The sequence below is a fragment of the Apteryx mantelli genome, chromosome Z (genome assembly GCF_036417845.1).
Source record: "Apteryx mantelli isolate bAptMan1 chromosome Z, bAptMan1.hap1, whole genome shotgun sequence".
Taxonomy (NCBI): Eukaryota; Metazoa; Chordata; class Aves; order Apterygiformes; family Apterygidae; genus Apteryx; species Apteryx mantelli.
This window is the reverse complement of record NC_090020.1, coordinates 20,440,138-20,462,791: the sequence shown is the minus strand read 5'-3', so window position 1 is coordinate 20,462,791 and position 22,654 is coordinate 20,440,138.

Genomic DNA, 22,654 nt, shown 5'->3' with positions numbered 1-22,654 from the left:
GTTCAAGCAGGGTCACCTAGAGCACATTGCACAGGATTGCATCCAGGCGGGTTTTGAATATCTCCAGAGAAGGAGACTCCACAACCTCTCGGGGCAACCTGTTCCAGTGCTCTGCCACCCTCACAGTGAAGAAGTTTTTCCTCATGTTCAGATGGAAGTGTCTGTGTTTCAGGTTGTGCCCGTTGCCTCGCGTCCTGTCACTGGGCACCACTGAAAAGAGTCTGGTCCCATCCTCTCGACACCCTCCCTTCAGATACTTGTACACGTTGATAAGGTCTCCTCTCAGCCTTCTCTTCTCCAGGCTAAACAGGCCCAGCTCTCTCAGCCTTTCCTCATAGGAGAGATGCTCCAGTCCCCTAATCATCTTTGTAGCCCTCCGCTGGACTTGCTCCAGTAGTGCCACATCCCTCTTGTACCGGGGAGCCCAGAACTGGACGCAGTACTCCAGATGTGGCCTCAGCAGGGCTGAGTAGAGGGGGAGGATCACCTCCCTCGACCTGCTGGCAACACTCTTCCTGATGCACCCCAGGATACCATTGGCCTTCTTGGCCACAAGGGCACATTGCTGCCTCATGCTTAACTTGGTGTCCACCAGCGCTCCCAGGTCCTTCTCGGCAGAGCTGCTCTCCAGCAGGTCAGCCCCCAACCTGTACTGGTGCATGGGGTTGTTCCTCCCTAGGTGCAGGACCCTGCACTTGCCTTTGTTGAACTTCATGAGGTTCCTCTCTGCCCACCTCTGCAGCCTGTCCAGGTCTCTCTGAATGGCAGCACAGCCCTCTGGCGTATCAGCCACTCCTCCCAGTTTTGTATCGTCAGCAAACTTGCTGAGGGTGCGCTCTGTCCCTTCATCCAGGTCCTTGATGAAGAAGTTGAACAAGACTGGACCCAGGACTGACCCCTGGGGGACACCGCTAGCTACAGGCCTCCAACTAGACTCTGTGCCACTGATCACAACTCTCTGAGCTCTGCCATTCAGCCAGTTCTCAATCCACCTCACTGTCCGCTCATCTAACCCACACTTCCTGAGCTTGTCTATGAGGATGCTATGGGAGACAGTGTCGAAAGCCTTGCTGAAGTCTAGGTAGACAACATCCACTGCTCTCCCCTCATCTACCCAGCCAGTCATTCCATCATAGAAGGCTGTCAGGTTGGTTAGGCATGATTTCCCCTTGGTGAAGCCATGCTGACTACTCCTGATCACCTTCTTTTCCTCCACATGCTTGGAGATGGCCTCCAGGATGAGCTGCTCCATCACCTTTCCAGGGATGGAGGTGAGGCTGACTGGCCTGTAGTTCTCGGGGTCCTCCTTCTTGCCCTTTTTGAAGACTGGGGTGACATTGGCTTTCTTCCAGTCTTCAGGCACCTCTCCTCTTCTCCATGACCTTTCAAAGATGATGGAGAGTGGCTTAGCAATAACGTCCGCCAACTCCCTCAGCACTCGTGGGTGCATCCCATCAGGGCCCATGGATTTGTGGGTGTCAAGTTTGCTTAAATGATCTCTAACCCAATCCTCCTCCACCAAGGGAAAGTCTTCCTTTCTCCAGACTTTCTCTCTTGCCTCCAGGATCTGGGGTTCCTGAGGGCTGGCCTGAGCAGTAAAGACTGAAGCAAAGAAGGCATTCAGTAACTCTGCCTTCTCTGCATCCTTCGTCACCAGGGCACCCACCCCATTCAGCAAAGGGCCCACATTTTCCCTAGTCTTCCTCTTGCTACTGATGTATTTGAAGAAGCCCTTCTTGTTGTCCTTGACATCTCTAGCCAGATTTAATTCCAAACGGGCCTTAGCCTTCCTCGTCGCATCCCTGCATACTCTGACAACGTTCCTATATTCCTCCCAAGTGGCCTGTCCCCCTTTCCACTTTCTGTAGACTTCCTTCTTCTGGTTGAGTTTTGCCAGGAGCTCCTTGCTCATCCATGCAGGTCTCCTGCCTCCTTTGCTTGGCTTCCTACTCATAGGGATGCACCGCTCTTGAGCCTGGAGGAAGTGATGTTTGAATATTAACCAGATCTCTTGAACGCCCCTTCCTTCTAGGGCCCTCACCCATGGGATTCCTCCAAGTAGGTCCCTGAAGAGGCCAAACTTTGCTCTCCTGAAGTCCAGGGTTGCGATCCTACTTGGTGCCCTGCTGCCTCCTCGCAGGATCCTGAACTCCAGAATGCTGATGTAAAAGAAACTAATTTGTTTTTTCATGAGAACAAATGCTAAAAAAGAAAAAAAAAAGGATATTGGTAAAAACTGGTGAAAAAGAGAGAGTAACCAGGTAACCAATAGATTACAAGGGAGGAAACAACTAAGCGCCAGAGGTTAGGCTGGTAGGCATCCTCAGCGCTTGTACTGAGCGCTGCTGTACAGTTAAACTCTCTTCCTGTACTTCACTGTCTCACATGTGGAGGAATTGAAGACAAGTCTGTTAAAATATCTGATGTAGAAATCACATGCCTGAAAACTTACTTGTTTGCTTCCCCTTCCCCATCTAAATCAGTTATTTGAATAAAATGTATTTCTTCTGCCTAAAAAATTTACTTAAATTTATGTATCTAGTTCTTATTCAACTCTTATGAATAGCAATTTAAAAAAGTAAAAAAACAAAAACAAAAAAAACTTTGTAATAGACAGGTGTTGCCAAAACCTCCCCAGCTTCCACACAAATATTAAAATATCTGATATATAATTATTCCAGAACTGCAATTTGGCTCACATTAGCCAGAACAGCTTCACAGTCTAACAATTGTAAGTTCACTACAGATGTTCATTAAAATGAAGAATGGTATAATTCCTTCCTTGGCTTTTTCCAAGGCAGGCAGTCTTACTGTTTTAACAGAGGCTTATGGGATACTGATTATTTTGCTTACCCTTGGCCACAGCTTCCTTTATAAAAAGTTTTAGATGGAAAAAACAGTGCCTACTATATATTTCATTATTTAGTTTTCCTTTTTCAATGTGTAATATTTGTCTCATCTCTCAATACTAGGTAAGTGGAAGAGAACAAAGGTTCCTGACAAAGTTGAGGCCACTATGTAAATAAAAAAATAACACAATACCAAGAGGTCTCACAGCCTGAATTTAGTATATGTTATTCTATATATGTATAACAAGAATTTTATTTTTAATTTTTATCCTGATTAGCTGTAATTCACGTTATTTCCTATCAAGCTAAAAACAAGATCTTCACCAATCTGCAGCTCTGACAGACTCTTTAAGAGTGCTCAGGTTGTGCTTGGCTGTTCTATAAACATCATTCTGTCACAAATTGTAGTTGCAAGCTAATTATGTTTATCAAGGAGATTGCTTGCAATTCTCTTTCTTGCAGGAAGTTAGAAACTTTTTGATGTAGGACTGAAAAAACAAGGGATTTTTTTTTCCTTCTTGTTAATCTTTACAAGTGGTAGGATGTTTAAAAATATAAATGCCCAGTTGTGAGTTTTATCTTGAATTCATTTAGGTGACAGAAACATAACTTAAACATAAGTTTTTATATTATACAAGCTTGAGAATCTGCATTCAGAAATTCAGATTACTCCACTACCATGATGCATTTGTGGTTTTATTTTCTGGTGTTATGTGCATCAAAATAAATGCGTGTTTTGAAAGTTGGTTCTGTTTAAGTAAACTGTGGACAGTGATAAAACATTTGAATTTATTTGATGCACATCAAAGTTTTCTTAAATTGAAGTAAGTCATTATGAATAATACTTTTACTTCAACCAGTTTCATACTGTAGATAAGCAGCTAATTATTCTGAGACTGATTTGAAACAAACTGATGAGAAAATTCCTTCTGGTTTCAGTGGGAATGGATGCTGACATCGGCCAACATGGTCCTGAAAAGTTATTTTCTCCAATTTTCAATTAAAAAAATATTGGAAAGTATTATGTTTAATATGAAGAAAGATGTAATGAAAAATTCATATTATTTATAATATACTTTGAAATCTCCCAGTAAAAGAGATTTAAGAACGTTAATTTGCAGAGGAAATAAAGTAAAATAATATAGGACATCCTAAAAGCACTGTTCTGATATGTGTTGGGTGATCATAATGTGAAATTTCCTTCCAGCTTTGAATAAAAGAGTGTAAATTAAAAAAAAATAAAACTGATGCCTAGTTATAACCTTTACATTTCACACATCCCTACTGGCCAGGGAAATAGAACCTTCAGTTTCCATTAAGATTATAATATGTAAAGTAGAAATATTTAGAATGTTAGTGATTAGGACCAATGTACTACTGGGCTCCTCAGACTAAAAATTTTGCCTGGGTAGGGCATGAGGACTTTGATGATTTGGCCATGACATCCCAATATCCAGCAGTAGACCATCAGCCTTATCAGAAGTAGAGCTATTGTTCGGAGTAGTCTGCATATATTTGGGAATGGTGAACAAATGTCAAATGCGTATTTGTAGATCAACCATCAGCTTCAAAAGAAAATTACAGCCACCTGGGGGCAGGAAAAAGGGATCAGAATGGTGCCTTGAATTGTCTAAAAATGAAGCAATTTGGTTTGAGAGTTGCATATGATTATTTCAGGCAGATGTTGTACCTGTTAAATAGACATGAGTGCTTCAAAATTCTAAAATAACCTAGAGACTTCACCATCGACAGAATTATCTGTGCCACAAATACACATTACAGTGAGATTATTACTGAAGTGTAGGTTTTCCAGTGACAACTATGGGGATGTAGAAGAATACAAAGAAGGGAGAAGTATTCCTCAGAATTCCTTCTAGTTTGCTAATGAGCATGTTAGCGAACTGAAGCATCTCTCCGATGTTTCGGAAACTGAAATTTCTTAACTGAATTACGACATCTTAGAATTGGTACAAGACAGGAGTAATGCTAGAACAACCACAAATAAATTAGTTGTACTCCCTAGAGACAATTCATTGACAGAAAAGGCAGGTATGGAATTTTAAATCTTTCGAGCTGAACCAAGACTGTCAGGATGTGAATTAATTGTATCTTTCAAAATCAGTGATTCATTTTTCCTACTAGCAGCACACTGGAAAGTTAAAACATAATTACAGCAATTATGTAGCTCCCTCTTAAATACATATCCTTTTCCTGTAGTGAAGGATATCATTTATTTTGCTTGGTTTCTTCATTCAGAACTTTTATGCTGATATATATATACATCAGACTCTAACATATGTAAATGACTATTAGCCATATTTGTGATGCCATTTTCTTCCAATTGAGAAAACACTTTGACACTGCTTTAAAAGCACCAGGGCAGCTTTACTGAAGAGTATCATGGATGAGCTAGTGAAACCAATCATCTCCACTGAGAGCTGCGAAGTTTGTACCAGCAGCGTTTACTCTGATAGGAGAAAACCTGAGAGCAGTTGAACCGAACCTTTTTCCCTGTAGTCTGTGTATTAAGGAACATGTAGGTCTCCACAAGCTGTGCATTTCGTTAGTGCTTTTCCTGTCTCTGGTTTTATTTAGTCTTTTGGGTCCCCTGTTCTGTCTGCAGTGTCAGAACATCTTCTTCCTCCCAGCATCTTCAATCTCTGGGTGACTTCCTCTGCTTTCCAAGTTCTAATTGCTTCGTCAATAGCCAAGAGTTTCCTCTCTCTGCCTGAGAATTTTGCCCAGATTGCAATCTGGTCTCTTAAAATAGATTCAGTTAGCCCCAGGACAAAACTGGATCTTCATTATCTGGTCATTAAAATCTCCTTTGTACTTTCCCCTTTTTTTTCCCTTGTATTTTTATTTAAGAATATAATGCTTGTGCAAGAAGTATATTTGTACTGGTAGGCAAAGAAGTTGGCAAAAGCCCATTAGGAAATTTACTCTAAAGCTGTGGACCGTTCTGGGCTGTGATTAGGTTGCATGAAGAATACTTGCTACCTTGAGCCCATCTTGAGTGATTCATTCACACTTTAATTTTCTGTTTGATGTAAATTATAGTGTGTTGCAATAGACATTTAAATATTTCATAAACTTATAAAATAAACCTTTTATATCTCATGCAAAATAGCTCCAGAAGGGCAAGCAAAGAATAGTGAAGTTCACCACAATTTTTATTACATGCAACAGGTGGCATATAACACTTCTTTCACTCCCAAGGACAAGAAAATTGGAAACAAGTTAACAGTATTCAATTCAACCAAGCAATCTTTTGCAATTATATGCCCCTATAATGATGTGAGCTTCTGCCTTCAGGATGTGAAATCAAAGCTAACAGCTTGAAACACTGTCACCGATCAGTTAGTCCTCTTTCCCAAAACAAAACAAAACAAAAAAGAACCTACACAGTGTTGTTTCCTCTAATGTCGTATTAGCAGGATTTCAAGTGATATTTTTATGTAATATTACTAACAGCCTGTTTTCAAATAGTATAAAATTCAAGCCTGGTTACAATTATAGTGCATGAATGTTTTATTTACAAAAATTCACATAAACCATACAAAATCAATCCTGCTTCACCACAGAATGTTCTTCTATAATTTATTTTGACCACCCAGCAGCATTGTCTGAAAAAGAACTTTTCTGAACTTTAAGATATTATCCTGGAACATTTTAAATTAGAAACATGAGTCTCATATTTCTTAGTTTTTTAGAGTACATCATTTTTATATGATAGTGATTTTAGAGAAAATTGTGGGTTTTTTTTTTTTTTGGGGGGGAGGAATTCTAATATTTCAAGTGTATTTAATTCAGCCCTAGACTTGGGGGGTTTGTTAAAGTTAATTCAATCAGAGCAAACTGTAATGGATGTTAAAACAAAGCTTGCCATTTCAAGAATACCAAATTCAAAAGGAAATTTGGAAATATGTGAGGGTTTTGTCTTTTTCTCAAAAGTATGGGCCTATATAGAAGTAAACAGCAAACTGTTGATCAAATCAAAATCAAATCCAAAAAATAAAGTTTAAAGAGATGCATTAAGTTAAGCTTGTAGTAAGGAACAGTGGCTACCTAGAAGGTTATTTATTAGCTTTGAAAGACAAAGCAGACAATGTAAAACAGAGTTATTCTGTTCATGGGAACCACAAATCTCCTGTCATTCTGGTGTTAGAGCACATCTGTTTCTGAACAACGTGAGAATAAGGTTACAGTGGTCCTTTTTGGGCTGGTCTTAGATTGTAGAGAGGTTTTTCACAAGTGAAAGAGCCACACAAAATTCCAGCGTGAAATATCTTTCCAGTTTTTTTAGGCCTCTGATACCAGTGGTCAGATAAGAATTATTGAATGGTTGATCAGAACAGAATTTCCTTAAGATTTTGTGGGGAGAGATTGGGACACCTTACAGGTTAAGAAGAAGAAAAAAAAACAAAAAACTGAAGTCTGCATGAATGAAGGGGCCCTGACATGCAGGGGAAGCAGGAAACGGACATTGTGGTAGTGAAAGGAAGGGGACTGATATGTGCTGAGTTTCTCAGGTGTGTAAAGTACCAGCCACATTCCTAGCATCCAGTTTTCTTCCTCTGCTTTTCACAACAAACAGAACAAGGTGTAATACAGTCTTATAATCGAGCATGAAGAACTGCATGAACAAAGTTTGGTATTTGCAGAACACTTGCGATGCAGTATCCAGCATGGCATTCCTGATTACAGAAAGATAATGGATAGCAGAATTTGTCAGGTAATGTACATGGCCCAGAGAATAAAGCGTCTTAACACATTGCACTGTAAGAAAAGGTGCAGATGAGAACTGCTCAGCACAGCTCCTTTTCTCTACCCAACAAAAAAACCTGCTCCCTTCAGGATAAGAAGCTCTTGGCCCTTTAATTTGTCGCAGTGTTTTGCAAATCTTCACTTGTCAGAAGATGAGGATTGTTAATTATCTAGGTTTGACTGTGGTATTTTTCCACTGATTTGGCAGCTGCCTCAAAATTACACTTGACTAGACTCCCAGACTCCAAAATACAGAGTGGACCAAAAAGACTGAAATCCCCCCATGTATCCATATTGTATGCACTACTTTTATCACTTTTAACACAGAACATTTCATAACTGTGTTGCAAAAAAACAAGAAATTCATTTCATTGAAATCAGTCCAGATAAGGTTTCTCCTAGCATGCATAAGGCCTATTACTGACAGATCTGGTTTGTGTGGTTACTAGGGTTATTTCACTCTAATAAACTCTTAATTTCACAGGCAAAGAATGCTGCTTTCAGATTCTTATTCATAGTTATGTCTTAGGGGTAGTAGATTCCTTTCTTAGTACATCTTGCGAGTGAATCTTGAAGGGAACACACTGATCCCTTTCTTACTGCTACAGTTAAACTCTAGATGTCTTTCTAAAGGAAAGGCGTACTGTCTTTTCAGACCTTGTGTCCCCTTAAATTTTTCTGTAGGTAAACATACATTTCAGTCAATATGCAGATTAGAATAATGTTTCCGGGAAAAATTAACACATAGTGATACACAAAGATGTACAAAGAAATGATATATGTGTGTCTTTCTACAAGATGAGGGTATTTCCCCTTATGGAGATTTCAGCCAAATCATCTGTACATTTCTAGAGGATATACTCTGAGAGAGCTGCACTTTATGCCTTGAGAGAGTTGCCTCCTCTTGTATTAAATCTCTTTCCCCAAAGAGTTTTTATTCACTTCTACAACTTTTAATTGTTGTCTAAGAATTATCCCCTTGTTTTTTCTAATTGTGAATCTTTCCTAAAATTTCTATCTGGGGTGAATCCATTGATTTGAAGTGACTTACTGGGATGCAGAGCTGACGAATTAGGATGGAGAATGAGGTTGTAGTCATCTAAATAAGGCTTTGTATTGCTGTAAATGCCTAACAATATTACCATTACAAATAAGCACTGTTAAGAAAAAAGAAACTTATTTCACTAGCTGTCTGTTTTAAACTTTTGTGTGCCTTACTTGATGTATAAAAAACAATTTGATAATGTATTAACACTTTTAAAACTCATAAACTAGCACAATCCTATATTATTAGGTTTCCTGTAGGAAGATTATTTTATTTTATTTGTTTTATAAGAAAAATTTATAAGGGAAGCACTCCCAAATACTTCAGATAGATAGAAAATAGCTGACCCTGCATTAGCTGTAAATGTTATGTGAAGACGTGTAACTACAATTCAAATGTGTTTCAACTGGAAAAAAAAATGCATGTTTTCACACATTTTTATTTCAGAGAAATGTGACCATCTATATTATATTTGGAAAGAAATATTTATTTTACAAGCTCAGATTCAAAACTGTCTTTCTGTTCTATTGGTTTCATCCTTTAAGTTTTCAGATACCAAACAAGAAAATGTATGCTAAGGTCCTGGATGACCCCCATCATTCACAGTGTGTGAATTGCCTCTGGCAGTAGAGGATGTTAGAGACAATTGTTTATAGAGAATTAAAAGTGACAACAGGAGGATAGCTAGTGTCAATAAGTCAACTATGCCAAGTCAGTTTCCTCACTGTACTATGAAATTATCCAGCTCCTTTGAATTACACGCTGATGCAGACTGTCTTTGACTATCATGAATGAGCAGAAGGCATTGATTAAATTTCTCTTGGCTAATCTGCATTTTTCAACATGGATTAAGCTTCTGCTGTGATTGTAAATAGCATCCTACTTCTCTGCTGAATCTTCTTCCTGCAATGTGCCTTTCCAATAGTTGCTGTGATTTCTGTTCATATGCAGGAAAACTGATAATGACATGTTTCCTTTTTGCAGGTGAGTGGGAAAGAAGACTTTAAAAGGAAGGCAAAAAAATGTCAGAGGAGTACAGATAGTAAAAAGTGATGGATCTGCAGTCCCGTGAATTCAGGAGCTTTTACATCAAAGTGTGTAGCAACCATTAGTATAGTTCAAGTGTAACTCAGCAGCAGGAGGGTAGAAATGCAAGTTTACTCTGTAGAAATTGCAGTTCTTTAAGATATTACTGTTCCTCATTTTTATTGGTGACAATTGGTTGAGCTCAAGTGCTCTAGCTGAAATGAAGAGCAAGCTTCTGACAATGCTTCAATAAAAGACAAGGGATCACTTTTTTCCCCTTCTCTAACTTCCTAATGAATCTCGATGCTATGTACCAGATAAAACTTTCAGAACTAGTGGCAAAGCTTTTCACAACTTTTTGTTTTAAAGAACATGACAAACAATTGGTTTGCACAAAAGTTTTCCTTGAAAGGTTCGTTGGGTAAAAACAGAATTTTTGATAAAAATGTGTGAGAGACTGGGAGATGTCTGAACTTTCAAAGCACTGGGGTTTTCAGTAGTCCTCTTTCCCAAGGGATTTAGACTGAAAACTCCGCTGTTTCTGATATAAGGCCTGGTGCCAGTTTCTCTCTGACCTAATGTATTGGAATACAAAACAAAACTGCTCCAACAATAAGAGACTTATTTTTTCCCATCACTCAGGGGTTAGGGCAAGTGCTAGGAGTACTCTACATAAGCAAAAGATATTTCTAGGGCCCTGTGTGACTCTTCTAACAACTAGGCAAATGTATTTTCTGAAATGAGTGATCCTCCCTGGGACTGCTTTTTTTATTTGTTCTGGTGGATATATTCAGGTGCGGGGAGGGGGGTGGGAGGGAGAAGCTTATGCTGAAGATCCTATTTTCTCATTTTAGTTTTCTGCAGTAAAGGAAGATAGCTGCACTGCGTAAGAGAATGCATAGATTCCATTTTGTGCAGGGTAGAAACTATATTTGTTCTACTTCTGACTGATATTCTTATGAAGACTAGATTAGCTGGTGAGACTCTCACTCAAATGCATTTCAAAATACGGATGATAGGATGTATTTTTATACACATTGATTTCATTTTTACAGCAAGGTCAATTAAAATACAGGATAGGTTTCCTGTTCTTTGAAAAAGGCTCTGATTTTGTAAGGACCCTACTAGCATGCTAGGGTTTCAGAACAGTGCACAGGTCATAACCTTTGTGTAGTTCTAAAGAGCAAATATGTGTCAAAGAAATAGCATTGAAGATTCAATTCTGGTATTCCAAAATTTAACAAAAGAGCTATGTGCTTTAGTTTACCAGATATCACAAGTGATAAAAGTTTAACAAACAATCATCCAAGTTTGTTAAAGCTGAAGATTATTTTATTTTTTGAACTTCAAAGGCAAATATTTTAGACAACTAATTTTCTTAATTACTTGCATTTTTAAAAAGTGCTAATGTAAGCCTAAAACTGAGTTAATATTTTGCAGAACAAGTATCTTTGAAAGCAGTTTATGTCCCATAGGATAACTGAGTTAAAAGATTAAAAGAATATGAAGAATAATTTATTTTAGTATATCCTCAGATGATTTAATAAAGGCATTCAGTTTCCTTGAAATTAAATTCTTTGAAATATTGCTGTCTAGTTTAAGAGGACAGGCAAACAATAACAAAGTGTACAGTGCTATTTTATTTTTTTATGCATATCACTGAAGTGAATATTTTACAGTATAATAACAGTTTGCAAGCCTTCAATAGTCTTTGAAAGTGGTTCTTTCAGCAAACAAGTCCACACAGATCTAGTGAATTTGAGGTAGTTAAATTTTGTATGAATTTTCCTATTAAAACTACGGTGATTGAACTTACCATTATCCTATTCTATGTCACTGTCACTGTTGACCTAAGCAACTGGCCATAACAAGAAACAACCCTTCTCTCCCCCTCCCCCCCCCCCCCGATTGTAACATTAAACTCTTAAATAAGTAGACTGAGTTTTAGTGTTACCATTTTTCTACAATGCCGATTAAAGCCCCCAAAAAAGTCGTAGTAAAAGTTCTATTAAGCACCAAAAAGAAATCCAGTCCTTTTTAATGTGCTTATAGCTAAATATTACACTTGCAACGGAATGCTTCTTATAGAAGCCTAGTAGGACAATCTATTATTCACAAAAGTAAATGTTTAAGAGACAATCTGATCAGTAAAACAATTTCTTAGGATCTGAGATGATCTTCTATTCAGAGAAATTCAGGCTTTGTGTGAATAAATTACTACTGCAAATGAAATGTGATCTAAAAATGTGTAATGTCACAAAACCAACTGCAAAATGTATTATTAAAAATATATATTGATAAATCATTTACACTAATACCCACTAAGCTCCGTTACTAACCATACAGGTCACTGTTTAAATGCTAATGTGGTCAAAGTTGTTTTCGTGGAAAATGCTTTCAGATGGATTTCACTGGGGTACACCATGTCACAAAATATATTTAGGTCATTTTAACATGTGATGTAACAGGATGTGACACACTGTATCTTACTCTACAATGGCTCAAATTTTAATTTTTTTAGACCAAAAACTATCATGAACAAGGGTCTGTAAACTACCATGCTGAATTTCTTAAGCAACTACCTAGCAAATGTCTGTTTCCTTTCTGTAGTAGTGAATGACAGGGAAAAAAAAAAAAAATATATATATATATATATTATCCTGACTATTTTTTGAAGTTTATGGTAAATTGTTTTAAATAAACATCTGCAACTGAGGATTCTGAACCCAAAATCCAGATTGGAACTCTGTTAATTACAGAAGTTTAGATCTGAAATCTGATTTTGGCTTTAAAAGTCTGTGTGTAAACAAGCCTATGTAAAATACAAAGGTGCCTTTGACTTTTGCAGTTGAATTTTTTTTGATTCCTTCTGTGCTAGAAAAGCTTTTGTGGCATTCAGTTTTGGGGTTCAACCTAGCTTTTTATCACTGATCAGACTAGAAAGACAAGAACTTAAAAAAAAAAAAAAGTTTTATTTGCCTTATCTGCTTTAGCTTCTGTATACATAAACATTTGATGCCAAATGTCACAATAAACTCTCCTGACTAGTTTTCTGGTCTGATTTTTCAAATATGGGAATTCAAGTGTATAAACAAATATTGTGGCTTTTGGTTAATATTAAAATTGACTTTATGAATCTTTAAAGATTTTGCCATCATTAGCTGTCTTCAAAGTCTTCAAAAGTTGCAATGCAGTAAACATGGCTAATGATCCTTATTACAAACAGCTGTCTTCTTGGGTATGTACATATTTTTCATAATAACTAAGACCTGGAGGAATGCTTATGAAGCATGGGTGAAAACTCCCTGTTCTCCTCGCATCATAGGAAAAAAAAAAAAAAAACACTTATCAAATGGTTTCTTATTCCAATAATCAAAAACAGTGGAATTATTATGCAATAAAATAATGGATGAGGTCGCTTACTTTGGTTATGTTCAGATGCATGATTACTTCATGTAAAGGTTTGATTTCTTAGAAAAATAGGTTCTTTAAATAAGATCACTAGATCTTCAGATTACACTGAAAGAATGAACTCATGTAACATTTGGAGCCAATGTATGAGCAAATCAGTTAAATATTGAATACAGAGTTCAAAATATATATATATAAAGCACTTCCATGCAACTGCTAGACCTAGTCTTAGAGGAATAGCAGAACAGAAAAGCTGACCTACTTTTCAACAAGATCTGAACTTTAGCTTGACAAGATGCAACTGATAAATGCACAACAGTTGCAGAAATGACATTGCTATAGGAAAGGAAGCAAACTATTAAAAAAAAAAGCTATTTTTAGATTTCTACACTTTCCAGATATCAATACTATTTTCTTAATAATTGTTTCATTTGAAGACTTTGATTAAAAATGGCATCTATAATCCTGCATATGGAAACATAACAATATACCTCAAAATAAGTATTGTATCTTGAATACCATAAAAATATTTACACAGTTCAAAAGTATGTAGGCCTTCGCTTACTCTTTTAGGCAAGGTATGCTCTCTGCTAGATTCTCAGCTATAAATTCACTTTAAAAGGAATGAAGGGAGGAAAGCAAATTTCTTCTTCAAGCAGAGAAATGTTGAGGAAGGAAAGATCTGAAGGTAACAGAAGAAGAGAAAATATTACGCATGCGTTTCTGAATGACACAGAATTTCTCAACAGTGTGGAATATAAAATAGAAGAGAGAGGAGTGAAACATTGTCAGTTCTTATCAGGAGTGAGAATGCGAAATCAAAATGGAAAAGACATAGGAAACACGATCTTGTCTGAAATAAGGGAGACTGTGACTCAGTAACTCAAGAGTGGTGCCTTTCCTGTCATCTTCATTGGCGTGTAATTGTTTTACATTTAGGTCACATAACATATATATAGTTTTTTTTCTGACAACTAGAGGCACAGATTCACCAAAATGATTATTCTCTTACCATCTTTCCTAGCTTGTCTGTCAGACATTTTGTCTTCCAATCTTGTATGTTTTTTCTTAGTTTTCAGTGCAATGGTAAAGCAAAGGCAAAAGACAAAGAAGCAAGATGCCAGTCTCTCTGACAATCACAAAATTTTTAAGGGACTAAACTGACAGACAGAAATAAAAAATGACCTGTTGCATTGAATATGCTGGCCAGAAAGAATTAAATTGTCATTATGGAATCCTAAAGAAAAATCGGATGCCATCTACAAATACAGAGCACAGTAGCTCTGAAATTACGCTTCTGAAGATGAGGAAAGAGTTATTGCCCCAAAAAATTGCATTTGGACATTCCCCATCTGTTCATATTGATATCCAAAATTCACAAAATAGTTTCCTTTTGGGAGGGCGGGGGAAACCTAATTGTAGGTTAATGAAGTATGGATGAAGAAAGAAACCTTTCCTTCTGCCCAATAATTAGTTGTCTTAGGACACTCATTTGGCATCTGTAACCTCTAGATGGAATTAGTCCAGAAACCAAGGTGATACATAATATTATGAGATTGGAGTCCTTTGCTCTCTCCTGTTGAAGTTGTTCTCTGGAAATCAATAAATCTTTGTACAGATGTGTGTGCATGAAAAATTACACTGTAACTTAGTGAATGTAATAAGAGTAGCCTGATGAATATTCAAATATTTTCTACAAATTGAAACTTCATTCACATGTGAGATGTTGACCATTACAGTACACAATCTTTTTTTAGGAGTGCCAGATTTAATATATAATCATATGAGGCAAAAAATAAACAACAAAAAAAACAAACAACAAACAAAAATAAATATTCTCCCTGTTTAGGTTTTTCATGCTTTGTCAAAATATTGTGCTGTAGAATTAAAAAAAAAAGAAGAAGAAGAAAAAGCGCCACCAAATTATTCCCCTGGCAATTTTGTTGAATATCTAAATCTGCATATTTATTTTCTTTGATTTGTTTTTTTTAATAATGATCTGAAATGATTTTGGGGAGTAAATAAAAAATTTAGTATTACATGTAATTTTTCTCTCAGTTTCTATTTTGTTTGTTTGTTTTTTTCCTTTTGATCAATCTGAAATTTCAGCTGCTAAAACATTTTCTACTATTTCTGAGACAGAATCTACATATGAGCAATTAGAGGAGCAGCTGAGCTCACTGTTTAAATCTTAGTCTAGTACACAACATAGTATAAAAGACTGGAGAGTATACTTCTATAACTGAGCTCCTCTGTGAGTTAGTAATACAAGGGGATTTATAATCTTATAATTTAATAATCTTTGATATATTTTTATTTAATGAACTAAAAATTATGGTTTTGCGCTGTGTTTGATTTTATTTGTAAAAGCAAAGTTATTCAAGTGAAGAATATTTTTCTCAAAATCAGTAAATTTTATTTGTACAGAAGATCAGTAAGGTTACATATAAGAACAATATATATATATATTTTAATTTTAAAGATTTCATACCATGTATCTGAGCTATTTTATTCCATGAGTATTATTCATATGCAATAAAGTCACAGGTTTAAATAAGGTAGTAGTATACTTAGGCCAAGGAGAATATCAGTAAACTGCAAAGTAGTATTTGGGATGTTCAGGTATTTGAGAAGATATAGGATATTCATGTTTACTGATGAATTCAGAATCGCCTCATAAAATGAACAATAATAACTGAGTCTTCCATACTGGAGTATCTTATCATATCCTGACCAACGCTGAAAATTTACTGAAAAACAAACAAACAAACAAGATGCTTGTGAGATTCTTAGTTTTAAACCTGCACTCAGCTAAACTATTAATGACTGAGATAATCAAAACTTCAAGTAATCCCTTTCTATTAATGTTAGAAATAAGACCTATAGACCCCCAAAAGTTCTGGATTTTTCTTATTTCTGGGTTTATTTCTTTTCTTCTTTTAAGTTAAGAAACAGAGAAGATAAAGTCAAAATACACAAACTAATTTATCAAAATGCCAGATACTGGCATGTGTCCTTTTGGATTCCAGTGGTGTAGTGGCTAGAATTGAAAAATGAAAACCTTGTCTCCACTGTTTTCTATCTTAATCAATTTATGCCGCGGGGACATAGGTTACTGTTTTGAATTCTTAACTGCTTTGCAGGAGTGACCTGTTGTAAAATTATCCATTAAGATTACTAGGTATTAAGTTTTAGTGAAACGTATTTTAAGGTAGCATTCAAGCTACTGACATATACAGTTTCTTTATGATTGACAGAGAACACGATTATAAATTTCAGGTCACAACATTTTGAACTGCTTTCATGTCAAATATGGCTCAAAATATTTAAAATCAAATCATGGGAAACACTGAATAGAAGTTTTTCTTTCTTTTACTGAATGTGCCCCAGCAAAATGTTTGTTGAGTTCAACCTGTAGAATCTTCATAGTTTATCTGTTTTTCTGTTGTTTTTGTTTTGTTTTATTTTGTTTTATTTGTGGTCAAGGACTTCAGGCTATTCTTTTTTAACTTGGATGCTGTCAACACTGGAAGATGCTTGCTCATCAATAAAAGTTATATGGAAATTTTCCTGTATCCCTGGCTGTGTCTCTCTCCTGCTTGTAATCAAGGGGATGAAATCTGGGAATGAAACAAAGCCTGGATTTTGTGCTGTCTCAAGTGCCCAACAGTAATGGACCTTCACTAGAAGCTGAGAGAAAAAGCATTTTGATATCCTTTAGAAACTCAAGTATTGGTAATTAAGGGCTAAACTTCAAGGACACAGAAGACAAGCATCAACCTCCTGTTGAATGTAAATGTTTGTGTTTGAGCAGGCTTCTTTTTATATTTTTTGAAAGAGAGGAGAGTACTATTTAATGAAAAACTTTTCAGTGTTATAATTATTATCAATATAGAAGTATTAACATGCGACAGTAAGATAGAAAACACACTGTACAGATCTCAAACATCTACATCTTGTGAAAAGAACACTTATTTCTTAACTGCAAGTGGCAAAAATGTACTGAATCTTATTTAAATCATGCATCTTTAACATGTCACATTCTTAAGTGTTTTAGTACTGTAAAAAAATTTTGAAGATTTTCATTGTTGGAGTATCAGCTCACAGTGGTAGGAATAAATCACAGTAGTCTACAATAACCAGCTGTTTCCCATTTCTAGAAACATGACATTTCTTTCTTTACCTCTTTTTATATTTAGTAGTCCAAATATTTACTTATTATATAATATAGTAAAACCTCCAAGGGTATTTAATTTCGAAGTTTAGGTTGTAGAAGACACAGTTCTTAACAAAGGAATAACCAGTTTCAAACTACAATATCAAGTAATGTGTTCTTGTTTGGTTTAAATCACTAGGGAAAGAGCATAATTTAGAGAACAGGTTAGAATCAAATAATATGAAGGACTAAATATTGTGACAGCAGCTTTGTTTCATTGGAACACAAAATCCTGAAACTGTAAAGCAGAGAATTTTACCTAAGTGCAATATGTGATTCCTGTCTGTCTCATATCATAACATGAGAAAACAATGGTATTTACCGCAAATACTTTGTCTTGTTTATCCTGGCCTTCTCCAGACTGCACAAGTTAAAATCTAGATCTGGATTGGAAGGCCTTATGTTACAAAAGGTAATAGTAATTTTTAATTTTACAAGAGAAATTAACTGAATTCCTGAACATATTTGCCCTGGGAAACATTCTTTTGGGAAGTAGGGGGGTAGGGGGTGGGGGAAAGGGGTGCAAAAAAACCCAAACCAAAACAAACAAACAAACAAACAAACCTAAAGGCCTCAGAATACGTTTCAACAGAAAATAAGTTAACCCAAGAGTTTTGTTTAAATCTCAACAAAACACTTACATTTTTTCCTCCTATGAACTCCCATGATATTTTCAATTATATTGAGTTGTTTTCTTTATTTCGTGTTCCTAATACCACATAGTACTACTTTGTAGTAGTAAGCAATTACTCTCCTTCACCCTGGAGGTGGCTGCATTTAATTTCTGGGTGAAATGAATACTAGATATGATTATTTCTAAAGTAGCTGTAGATAATTAGTTCTATAGAAATGTAAAAGACTCTCACAAAGTTAATCTCCATGTCTCCCTCTTATGGGTTTTTCTGCTTGAGCAGCCAGGGGGCACAGTGACAGCATATGTAAGGCTAATAACTCTAGCATCCTCTTACAGAAAAAAATATGTAAGCATCAAGATGAGGTGAGGCAATTTTGGAAAAGCAAAGTCTACCTTTTCAAACTGTACTTTTCTGTGTGGCTGTGTCTAGATTTTAATTGCTCATTTTTCAAATGAAGAGCAAATTTCCTAGAAAAGAGATGAAACTTTCTAGGATATAGGCACAAACAGTTCTATATTTATGACTGGCAGACTCAGAAATTACATTTGCTAACCATTAGAAATGTGTTCTTCTTTGCCCTATTAATATGGTTTGAAAAATGCAGAACATTATCTCTAGCATAATTGAATTTCTTTTATCACCTGCTCTCAGGAATGCAGCTTGACCTGCATCATTGCAGGGTCAGTGATTTTTGAACTTATTGATTCAATAAAGATTATAGTGTTGGAATGTATAATAGTAATATTCACCTAAGATTTACTTTCTGACCCTGTTAGTGGCAAAAAAAAAATTAAAAATATTTGAATTAAATAGATTTTTCAGATAGATCAGTGTCAAATAACTTGATATTACTACTTATGAATTGTTTTCTGGTCTAATATTTATTCTGGAACTTTATATTTTTTATGTTGTTCTAAACACGTAGAATAAAACATCATTGTTTTTTGTTCCCTAAAGCCCTCTATGGAAGTTACATACAGTTACAGAAACACGCTGTCAAGCTTTAGTAGAATATGGCAATAGGTATTATGAATAGCAAATATGTTATAAGGAGAGATATTTTCAAGATTCAAAGAAGGGCTGGTGAAAGCAGGTGATTGCTGTAGTTTGCTGTTGATGTCTCTTGTAAGAAATAAAGTGTTGACACTCCTATAATGAAAATGCTGTTACTGCAAATCTGTCAGTTTAATGTTACCCCAGAGTTATGTTGTTGGATTTCATTACCTATTACAGTAAATAACATTTCTGCTGTGAAAAAGTGAAAAATGAGCTTCAGTGGAGCAGTTATCTTCCACTTAGCAATCAGTATATTAAAGAAAGATCCTACAGGGAAGATAAGATTTATTTCATGCATTGGTATAGAGCTAAATAATCCATGCATGAAAAAGGAAATGGAACCAAAAGTTAAAGATTTACTAAATTGTTTATAGTGATGGTATGATTAAAGCAATGTAGTGTTTGATATGGGAAGTTAGAGCTGATTAGAGTAAAATGCCAGGGCTAATTTAAGACAGAGAGGTACAAAACTTATAATTCTTTTCTGCATATTCTGAATATATTTGAACTTGGTAGCTCCCCTGCACAGCAACCGCTTTTATGTATGAAGACTTTGGCAATGTTTGACATCTTATACATTCAAGACAAATCCATTTTATACAGATCATCCACACCAGTCATATATAAAAGAGATAAATAAATTAACATGCACTGATATTCTCCTCAACCTGACATTTCAGTCAGTAAACAGCACAGCAAACAGGTGACCTTGCACGTACTACCACACATCATGCTGCATTGTTTCACAAGACCAGCTAGGGGACATGTTCAATTTAGTGATGGCTCTTCTTTGACATCCAGTAAATCCTTACAGGTACATTCCTTTATTATCTTTGCTGCTCCAGTCTTTACAGATAGAAGCATCTACTTTTGTTCCTGTAGTTAATTGGAAACTTTGAGCTGTATTCTTTTCTCTTCAAGATGTTTTCCTGTAATCGCGACATATCTCCATGTCAGTAATGAGTGAACAGATCTTTTCCCTTCTCCTTTCTGCTGGTACTGTTAGGCTGAGGAAACTTTAATGAGAGGACAGTTTGTCAGTGCTGTTGTTGAAGATCTCAGGAAACCTATTATTACTGCTGCTGCAGTACTGTAGGTGCTTTGCACAAGGAACAAATTGTCATGACGCCTTCTTCTAGATATAACCTTGGATTCAGGTGTGAGAGTTTTCCATTGCTGCCGCTAGTTCTATATATAAGAAAGCTTGTCTGAAGCTATTGCCTGAAGAAGAGGGATTTGAACTGGAATGTGTGAAGTATTTGGGATGCTGAATCAATCTCAGCTAGCTTGATTTAGTACTGGACAAGCAGGATGAACACTTCGTGTCAAGTCTCATACGGTGAAATGCTCTTTGCATTTCTTTCTTTCCAATGGGCAAGTATCAAAAAGTAATCAGTTCACCCTTACAAATATTTTCAAAATACATGATGATTGTCCCATTTATAACAAGGTTGTACTATGGGTTACACAGCTAACAGGTGGGACACACAGTGTCCCTGATGAACTTGTTGTATAGCACTAATGATTATCAAAGATACAAAGAAAAGCACCACTGCCTTGCTTCTTGGAGAAAAGACAGTGATTTCCCCCTTTCCCCCTCCCCCAAATAAACCATCTAAGTATGTTAAAGAGAAAAGCATACTAACCTTATATGCTCCAGAACTGAAAGCAATAAATCTTTATTTCCCTATGATCTAAAATAATGTTTAAAAAAAAAAATCCTTACTTTCTCTCCCACCGTGTGCTTTGGGTTTATTGAAACATTTTTAACTTAAAATGGAAGGTATAATTTTGTCTTTTGTCTTTGTTATTTTGAATCTAAAACCCCTCCACCTTGAGCTGATTAAAAAGTTAATTATATCAAAGCAAAAATATCAAGATATTTATTATAGAAAAGTTGTTGAAGTAAAAAATATAACTTTTGTGATTCTTGGCAAATTTGGTAGAAATAGGCAAATGATTTCAATCCAACATTATCAGTAGTGAAATAGTAATCTGGAAAATGCTCCCCATTTGTAGTCATAAATTTTATGAATTAGCAATTTCTTTGCAAACTGTTACATATCAGGCATTTCAAGTAAACTAGAAATGAAAAATTCTTTAGAAACATTTATTCTGGTACATTTAAAAAATGATCTTCCTCTGAATTGTATGTAATCTTATTACATCCTCTGTTAAATTTTACCTTTTATTTTTATAGCAGTGTGGTAACAGATTCTTTAGAGAATATGAAAAGTGAAGAAGGACAAAGTAATTTTTACCTTAGGACTTGGACGTATACAGTAGATTCAGAGTTATGCAAATTCCCTAAACTTTACAATTTAATGCACAAGTTTTGATCTACACTAATAGCTCCTCATCCTGGACAGCCTGTGCTTATTTAGAGATAGAGAAGAGCAAAGGAGGATGTGTGACCTTCTCCTCTAAGTATCTATTAAAAGTTCAGGTAGGGACTGCTGCATCTCCCGACTCTGTAACGGAAGCGCCATAGCAGCTGCAACTTGCAACCAGACATAGTAGTTCTCCATATAAAGCTCAGTACAAAGCCCTTTAGCAATAGTAAATTATACTGGCCATACCAGAACTGTCCCTCTTTTTGAGGAGAGAGCAATGCATGCCTCATTGTGTTTCCTCTGCACCAGAGGAAATACTCGATGAAGCTTCTGGTGAAGCAGAACTTTCTGCAAAGGAAAAATGTCTTCCATAAGGGAGTAGGTAAAGATGACATAGAATAAAAGAGACAAAAGCTGAGTAAGTAGCCTGAAGGGCAGGAAAGGCTCATTTTCCTTTCACTGGAAGTCAATTGGGTGATAGCTCTTGTTTTGACTGTTGAAAGTGTGAGAGTGATTTTAAGTAAGAACATTACTTTTCACAGTTAAACATTTTTCCTTTAATATTTCCACCATACACATTTAAAATTTATACTTTAGCAACTATTACTAATTATTTTAGGCTTTCTTCAATTATCTTCTCTGTTTGCATGATGGAGAAAGGTCTAAATCCTTCATGTGTTTTACTTTTCTGTGGAAATGCCAATCACAGCATTATCAGGATCCTTTTTTATGCTAGTAGGGCTGTCTTCAAAGTAAAGTATACTACAGAACAAAGGAAAATCTGAAAATAAGGAGAACTTTCTGTGCATGAACCCAGTATATTATTGTTTACTAATATTCCCTTAAATAAAGCATAGCAGTTCTGAAGTACAGAAAGTAAACAGCTTTATGTTTTAGGCAATAGTGCCTTCATGATTCTAAAATAGAAGAGAATTGCATCTAAGTTCATTTCATTGTGATAAACATGAAACTCAAAATTCTTTTTGAAAAAAAAGCATTGTAAACAAACCTTAACAGGAAAACCCTCTCACCTCATATGTTACATTCAAATCAGCAGTGAAAGATTGATCCACACTCTCTATTAGATACAACCTCCATAAAAGTCCAGGGAGTTCCACCAAGATAAGGACTGCTGCATTCAGCCCTCACTGTATCTCGATAGTACAGTGAGAGCATTATTTAGAACACATTCAGTGGATTTGCCCTAGGAGTCCTATGAAGATTTCCTTGGCTTAGTTCCCCAAAAACCTAATCACGTATCAAAAGCCAAGAATTTGTTGGCTCTGCTCCCAGTTATCAGTTTCAGACTTTTGGCA